The sequence below is a fragment of the Oncorhynchus keta genome, unplaced genomic scaffold, assembly GCF_023373465.1.
Source record: "Oncorhynchus keta strain PuntledgeMale-10-30-2019 unplaced genomic scaffold, Oket_V2 Un_contig_8576_pilon_pilon, whole genome shotgun sequence".
In the NCBI taxonomy this organism is placed as follows: Eukaryota; Metazoa; Chordata; class Actinopteri; order Salmoniformes; family Salmonidae; genus Oncorhynchus; species Oncorhynchus keta.
Genome location: NW_026290129.1, coordinates 62,040 through 71,176, shown reverse-complemented (window position 1 = coordinate 71,176; position 9,137 = coordinate 62,040). Strand labels below are relative to the sequence as shown.

Genomic DNA, 9,137 nt, shown 5'->3' with positions numbered 1-9,137 from the left:
CGTTAAAGCAACAAAAATTTAACACGGTATTCTGGAAAGGAAAACATCATTTGGGGAAATCGGACAATAATTTCATAGGGCTCTATTAGTGTTTTACTCGATGCGTTGTCCCAGGCAGGTATTGACAATGTGTGTCTTCCTTATTTTAGAATGAGAGAGCATATGGGGCAGCAGGTAGCCTAGTGGTTAGAGCGTTGGGCCAGTAACCAAAAGGTTGCTGGATCAAATCCCAGAGCTGACGAGGTAAAAATCCGTTGTTCTGCAACAAGCAACAAGGCAGTTCACCAACTCTTCCCTCATTGGCTGTCATTGTAAATAAGAATGTGTCTTAACTGACTTGCCTACTTAAATAAAGGTTACACAAGTAATAATATGTTACAGCTTATGTTACACAAACAATGAATTGATTTCATCTTCATTCCTTAGGGATCAATCAGGCTGCATTCAAGTACAAATATGTGACAACCACAACATTGTGAGTGCCAAAATGGCAAAGACCTTCTCATATCGAAGACAAGATGTCGTTCAGGCCCTTCCTGTGAAGGACTTCAAAGAATGAATGGCCAGCCCTGTTTGAGCCCACTCAGGTACAAAATACAGCTGAATGAAAATAGTAGGTCAAATGATTATATTAATAATTATATTAATTTAAATATTTTGTGTTGTCTTGACCTAATATTCTAATCTACAATTATACAGTTGAAGTCGGAAGTTTACATGCATTTAGGTTGGAGTCATTAAAACTGGTTTTTCAATCACTCCCCAAATTTCTTGTTAACAAACTATATTTTTGTCAAGTTGGTTAGGACCTCTACTTTGTGCATGACACAAGTAATTTTTCCAACAATTGTTTACAGACAGATTACTTCACTTATAATTCACTGTATCACAATTCCAGTGGGTCAGAAGTTTACATACACTAAGTTGAGTGTGCCTTTAAACAGCTTGGAAAATTGCAGAAAATTATGTCATGGCTTTAGAAGCTTCTGATAGGCTAATTGACATAATTTGAGTCAATTGGAGGTGTAACTGTAAAAGTCTGACTACAGTTTGAAACTGCACATGGGGACAAAGATCGTTATTTTTGGAGAAATGTCCTCTGGTCTGATGAAACAAAAATAGAACTGTTTGTCCATAATGACCATTGTTATGTTTGGAGGAAAAAGGGTGATGCTTGCAAGCCGAAGAACACCATCCCAACCGTGAAGCACGGGGGTGGCAGCATCATGTTGTGGGGGTGCTTTGCTGCAGGAGGGACTGGTGCACTTTACAAAATAGATGGCATCAATAGGTAGCAAAATGATGTGGATATATTGAAACAACATCTCAAGACATCAGTCAGGAAGTTAAAGCTTGGTCGCAAATGGGTCCAAATGGACAATGAGCCCAAGCATACTTCCAAAGTTGTGGCAAAATGGCTTAAGGACAGCGAAGTCAAGGTATTGGAGTGGCCATCACGAAGCCCTGACCTCAATCCTATAGACAATTTGTGGGCAGAACTGAAAATGCATGTGCGAGCAAGGAGGCCTACAAACCTGACTTAGTTACACCAGCTCTGTCAGGAGAAATGGGGCAAAATTCACCATACTTATTGTGGAAGCTTGTGGAAGGCTACCTGAATTGTTTGATCCAAGTTAATCCATTTAAAGGCAATGCTACCAAATACTAATTGAGTTTATGTAAACTTCTGATCCACTAAAAATGTGATGAAAGAAATAAAAGCTGAAATAAATAATTCTCTCTACTATTATTCTGACATTTTACATTCTTAAAATAAAGTGGTGATTCTAACTGACCTAAGAGGGAATTTTTACTATGATTAAATGTCAGGAATTGTAAAACTGAGTTTAAATGTATTTGGTTATGGTGTATGTAAACTTCTGACTTCAACTGTATATCTCACTGGGTCAGGGTATTTCATTCTCCATTTACCTACTAATTCCAATATATCCATGACATTCATGGAGGGTGATAGTTTGTAGTGTGATTTCCTTTCTGGTCCATAGAGGTACTTAAGACCGTAATAAAATCTCCCAACATAATTATAGTTGCTTGTAGAATTGATACATTCTTATATATATATTTCAACGAAGCTTGGATCACCATTATTCAGACCATATAGGTTAATAAGCCATATCTGTTTATTGTCCAATAACATATTTAAAATCATCCATCTACCTTGATGATCTGTTTGGACAATTTGCACATTTGGATCAAAATTACTTTTAATTAAAACCATCACCCCTTTTGAATTTCTTTGCCCATGGGAGAAATATATTTCGCCCCCCAGTCCTTTTTCCACAAAACTTAATGGAAAATTGTTGAATGAGTTTCCTTTAAACAATAGATATTATATTCCTTCTCATTTAGCCAGGTAAATACTGATCGTCTTTTCGTATTATCTGCTAAGCCATTACAATTGCAACTGGCTATACTTATTTCACCACTTACCATAATGAGACACAACTTTCAATTCTATTTCTCAAAATATATGTTTGTAAATGTAACATGATGATTGTCTATATAGCAGTACCATGATATTTGCATTGCTACTAAGTTAAACCTCCAATTGGTCCCCACTATTCCACCCGCTAAAAGCCCTCCTCTCGAGTTGGTTTGTCATCCCAATGCCCGGCAGACCACCCCCCAGCCCTGAAAAGACTGGGATCCATCCTTCGAAAGAGCACACAGTGCCATTTACAGAACAGAAGTAGATCAAATGCATTTCCATCGCCCTCACCTCGATTTCTATTATATATAGCCATCAAAACATATATTTATAAAAATCCTGTTTCTTATTTTCCATAATTGGCTATTAATATTTGTAGTAATGTAGGCAATTTATGCAGAGGATTTTACATCTCACCAGTCTCGCCATTACCAAAATTACATTATTATATTAGCAAACAATTATTGTGAATCATCCTATATCGTCCCTAACATCTTTTACTCCTTCACAACAGTTGTGGGATATGTTGGGGTTCGTTCCTTGTTCCTTGTCAATCATTGGCTCAATGGTGAAATTAGCATTCCGACAATATCTCTAAGTAAATCAAACATTCATTTATAAATGCAATTGCAGACAGAAGTTGACAACAGCAATATAGCAAGCATGTTTCAGAGTAAGTTCTGCAACGTAGAAAAGGGTCCACGTTATTTTCTGAACCTTTCTGGCGCAGGTGTTCATAAGCGACCCGCCTCGACAACATCCGGTGAAATTGCAGAACGCCAAATTCAAAATACAGAAATAGTCATAATTAACATTCATAAAAAATACAAGTGTTATACATCGGCTTAAAGATGAACGCCTTGTTAATCCATCCGCTTTGTCAGATTTAAAAAGGCTTTACGGTGAAAACATACCATGTGATTATCTGAGGACAGCACCCCACTTACAAAAGTGTACAAACAAGTAAAGGAATTACAAAGGTCAGAAATAGCAATACAATTAATCACGTACCTTTGAAGATCTTCATATGGTTGCAGTCACAAGAGTCCCATCTACACAATACATGTTTGTTTTATTCGATAAAGTCCTCTTTACATTCCAAAAACTCAGTTTTGTTGGCGTGTTTTGTTCAGTAATCCGCTGGCTCAAAGGCGGTCAAAACATGCAGACGAATACATCCTAATAGTACCAGTAAAGTTCTTCTAAACATGTCAAACGATGTTTATAATTCATCCTCAAGTTGTCAATTGTCTAAATAATCGATAATATTTAAACCGGACAATGGCGTATTCAATAGATAAGAAAAACTATGAAGGGCACCCAATTGGTCACACGCGCAAACCAGCACTGCATGATTCTACAGTCCACTGACAGAAAGGTCTCATTCTTCTTCATTTTTCAGAAAACAAGCCTGAAACATTGTCTAAAGACTGTTGACATCTAGTGGAAGCCATAGGAACTGCAATCTGGGTCCTAGCCCATTAGATACTCTTTGGCATTCAATTGAAAATACTCACATGAAAAGAAACACTTCCTGGATTTTCCTCAGGTTTTCGCCTGCCATATCAGTTCTGTTATACTCACAGACGTTATTTTAACAGTTTTGGAAACTTTATTAACCATTGTTACGTCCTAGATGATGGAGATCAAATGTACACCTTTTCCCTGAAACACCCACAACACGGTCCCTCGTATTGATTATATTCCCAAGCATCTCCATGCAGTCAGACTTTTGATTTTGTGCCACCAGGGCCACAATAATATACCCCCTCTCTGAATGTCTGAGTGTGACCCTCCCATGGGTTACTGCAGCTAGTGTTGCCAGCACTGTCACTGCCTGGGTTGGGGCACCACACCGGAATCCCCACCAGCTAGGTACAAGGTCTTCAAGGTTCTCATTAGCAGCTTTGAGAATGTCCTTGTATATTATGCTCTCCCTTTAGGGTGCTTTGGCTTTGCAGGACCAACCCTGCCAAGCAGGCTCAGAATCTGGAGAATCTGCTTAGAATCTGGAGGCTCAGAATCTCTGGAGGCTCAGAATCCTCTGGAGGCTCAGAATCTGGAGGCTTAGAATCTGGAGGCTCAGAATCTGGAGGCTCAGAATCTGAGGCTCAGAATCTGGAGGCTCAGAATCTGGAGGCTCAGAATCTGGAGGCTCAGAATCTAGAGGCTCAGAATCTGGAGGCTCAGAATCTGGAGGCTCAGAATCTGAGTGCTGCTCTTGGTCTCTGACCGCATTTTGGCTGCATACAGACTGCTTACAGCAGGCACATAAAACAGTTAGGGACTTCTCCTTAGTATCTGGGTCATTCAGGTGGGTGTCTAGGGTTGTGGGTTGTGGACCGTTCCATCAATATAGGATCATAAATAAATCAATTAGATATATCATTTATTTCAAAAATGTAGTTCCCCATGATAGGACAATAAATACATTACATTTATAATTAATTTGAAAACACTGTTCCATCATGATAGGACAATAAATAAATAAAAAGTATATCCATCATCTGAACAACATTGAAAGCTCTCTCACTCCCCCACTCACAGCAATACATTGGTTCAGGGATATGCAACCATTTCTGTTCTCACTCAACGCCCAACTTTCCCAAACATAAAAGAAAACACACCACACCGTCCACACATACTGTGTCTTCTGTTTACTGAGTTTTTATCTTCACCATGTTCAATTAGTGCTTTTGTGTTCCAATTAGTTCTATTTGAAGATGTATAGAAAAGCCATATTTGTTATTGTATTATTATAATCCATAACCGGACTAGAATTGTGTTTCATCATTTTCCTGGTCTATAAGAACCTTTATCATTTTTAAAATAACCATGGGGTAGTCTGTGTCTCTGAACAACTGGTTATCAATATATAGTTTATCGATGACGAGAGCTACTCGTTTCCCTTTTAATCTATTTTCCTTATATTGGATACAGAACTTTACGCCGTTCTGCAATTTCCTTCGGGAACTGGTCATTCATGACAATTTTGGTCCCAGCAAGTCTTTTACCCAGGCTTTTAACCATTATTTTATCTTTATAGGAAGCAAATTTGGCAAAGATTGGGTGTTCATACCTCTGCCCTCTGTCTGAAGCAGTGTACTGTTCCAGTTGGATTTTGACGATAGCTTGGCGTGTCATCTGAAGCGCTGTAAAGGAGGAACTCTGTAACTACAGATTCAGGAACTTCTCCTTCTTTCTCTTGGATACCTGTAAGTACCAGATTCTCTCTCATGGATCTAGTCTGTATGTCCAGGAAGGCTTCTCTCAGAACGATGTTCTCCATTTTAAGTTCATTCACTTCTGTTTTAATCTTATTGACTGTCCCTTTTAGCTTGTTTGTTAGCTTCTCCAATGTAGCAGCCTTTTTCATCACTCATCTCGAGGCCTTCAACTCTTTTATATCCTTACTGACTAATTCAAGTATACCCAGTTTGTCATTAATTGATTTTAACAGATCGGTTTCGACCTTTACCATCCCGGTGGTGAAAATATTAAATTGTCTGTGTCTAGAAGAGTCACGTTTTCGTTTTTTAAAATCTGTTCCCCTGTCTTACTCTCTGTCATGTTTGGGTGTTGCTTGTTTTTGTAATATTTGTCGATACATTTCTCTAGTCTTAACATTTGTTTTGTGTTATTATCCAGATCGAAGGTTATCATGTGTAGTGCTAATATTTTAGTCTAACTTGCCGATATTGAATATTACGTTTATATCTTGAGGTGCTCTATATAACTATGTTCAGTCCATCATTACCTGTCTCAGTCCCACCCTTACCTGTCTCCTACCACTGTATAAAGCTCTGCACACTCTTGGCATTCTCTCAACCAGCTTCATGAGGTAGTCACCTGGAATGCATTTTAATTAAGAGGTGTGCCTTTTTAAAAGTACATTTTATGGAATTTCTTTCCTTAATGTGTTTGAGCTAATCAGTTGTGTTGTGACAAGGTAGGATTGGTATACAGAAGATAGCCCTATTTGGTAAAATACCAAGTCCATATTATGTCAAGAACAGCTCAAATAAGCAGAGAAACGACAGTCAATCATTACTTTAAGACATGAAGGTCAGTCAATACAGAACATTTCAAGAACTTTGAAAGTTTCTTCAAGTGCAGTGGCAAAAACCATCAAGCTCTATGATGAAACTGGCTCTCATGAGGACCGCCACAGGAAAGGAAGACCCAGAGTTCCCTCTGCTGCAGAGGTTCATTTCATTAGAGTTACCAGCCTCAGAAATCTGCAATCAACTGCACCTCAGATTGCAGCCCAAATAAATGCTTCGCAGAGTTCAAGTAACAGACACATCTCATCATCAACTCTTCAGAGGAGACTACATGAATCAGGCCTTCGTGGTCGAATTGCTGCAAAGAAATCACTACTAAAAGACACCAATAAGAAGAGACTTTCTTGGGCCAAGAAACACGAGCAATGGACATTAGAACCGGTGGAAATCTGTCCAAATTTGAGATTTTTGGTTCCAACTGCTGTGTCTTTGTGAGACGCAGAGTAGGTGAACTGATGATCTCTTCATGTGTGGTTCCCACCGTGAAGCATGGAGGAGGAAGTGTGATGGTGTGGGGAGCTTTGCTGGTGACACTGTCAGTGATTTATTTAGAATTCAAGGCGCACTTAACCAGCAGCGTTACGCCATCCCATCTGGTTTGCGCTTAGTGGGACTCTCAACAGAACAATAACCCAACATACCTCCAGGCTGTGAAAGGGCTATTTGAACAAGAAGGAGAGTAATGGAGTGCTGCATCAGATGACCTGACCTCCACAATCACCCAACCTCAACTTAATTGAGATGGTTTGGGATGAGCTGGACCGCAGAGTGAAGGAACAGCAGCCAGGAAGTGCTCGGCATATTTGGGAACTCCTTCTAGACTGTTGGAAAAGCACTCCAGGTGACTACCTCTTGATGCTGGTTGAGAGAATGCCAAGAATGTGCAAAGCTGTCATCAAGGCTAAGGGTGGCTACTTTGAAGAATCAATAGTATAAAATATACTTTGATTTGTTTACCACTTTTTGGTTACTACATGATTCCATCTGTGTTATTTCATAGTTTTCATAGTTATTTCATGTGATGGGAGGACCAAGAAGAAGAAAGGTTAGCACTTCTCCTTGTGTAATAACACTTTTCATTATACCACTGGCTGTAACTGTAGGTTAACTATTGATTTCAGGAAAACGCCAAGGAGTGTGGAGATGCATCTCAGATCTACCTGTCTGTCTCTCTCTTCTTCAACGGTCTCACTGCCTCCTTCACCTGTCTCAAGGCCTCCACGCTGGTTTTCTGATGACAGACAGACAGCTACCTAGCCTAAACCCTGCCCCCTTCTGAATCGGTATCTCCCTGGAATGTTCCAGAATGCCTGAACTTAGCGCCTGCTGCTGTTTGTGTCATCTTTATCAATCAATATGACTATATGATTTAAGTAATTATATTGATAATCTTGGCTGATGGACTGAGAGGAATAAGCTGTTGACTGAGTCCATGTTTGATGACTTTACAATCACAGAGAGCTGTTGACTGACTCCATGCTTGTTGACTTTACAATCACAGAGAGATGTTGACTGACTCCATGCTTGTTGACTTTACAATCACAGAGAGATGTTGACTGACTCCATGCTTGTTGACTTTACAATCACAGAGAGATGTTGACTGACTCCATGCCTGTTGACTTTACAATCACAGAGAGATGTTGACTGACTCCATGCTTGTTGACTTTACAATCACAGAGAGATGTTGACTGACTCCATGCTTGTTGACTTTACAATCACAGAGAGCTGTTGACTGACTCCATGCTTGTTGACTTTACAATCACAGAGAGATGTTGACTGACTCCATGCTTGTTGACTTTACAATCACAGAGAGCTGTTGACTGACTCCATGCTTGTTGACTTTACAATCACAGAGAGATGTTGACTGACTCCATGCCTGTTGACTTTACAATCACAGAGGCTGTTGACTGACTCCATGCTTGTTGACTTTACAATCACAGAGAGATGTTGACTGTCTGCTGACAGAGAGATGTTGACTGACTCCATGCTTGTTGATGACTTTACAATCACAGAGAGCTGTTGACTGACTCCATGCTTGTTGACTTTACAATCACAGAGAGCTGTTGACTGACTCCATGCTTGATGATTAAATGTGGGCTGGGTTTTCACTGTTGGAAATGGATGGACTGTTTCAGGAAAAACCTTCAAGTCACGTATCATATATGCAACCTAAGACTTACTAAACCAGTTGACCAGGTTGGCTTACTACAACACAAGAACCATTACTGACCACCTACTTCTGTGTTGGACTACTAGGTGGAACAGTCATTCTGTTAGAAGGAACATTCTGTTAGTTAAGGAACAACGTTACAATGTGATGGACTACTAGGTGGAACAGCCATTCTGTTAGAAGGAACAACGTTACAATGTGATGGACTAGTAGGTGGAACTTCTGTTAGAAGGAACAACGTGTGATGGACTACTAGGTGGAACAACCATTCTGTTAGAAGGAACAACGTTACAATGTGATGGACTACTAGGTGGAACAGCCATTCTGTTAGAAGGAACAACGTTACAATGTGATGGACTACTAGGTGGAACAGCCATTCTGTTAGAAGGAACAACGTTACAATGTGATGGACTACTAGGTGGAACAACCATTCTGTTAGAAGGAACAACGTTAC

At 39.7% G+C, this 9,137-nt stretch overlaps 1 long non-coding RNA gene across 1 annotated transcript; it reads left to right on the top strand.

Moving 5' to 3' along the window:
• Nucleotides 1-328: 328 nt before the first annotated feature.
• Nucleotides 329-8,387, top strand: LOC127926890 (uncharacterized). Its single transcript, XR_008125374.1, has 3 exons — nucleotides 329-587; nucleotides 5,496-5,664; nucleotides 7,635-8,387. It is a non-coding gene; the product is annotated as an uncharacterized LOC127926890 (long non-coding RNA).
• The last annotated feature ends 750 nt before the right edge of the window (nucleotides 8,388-9,137 follow it).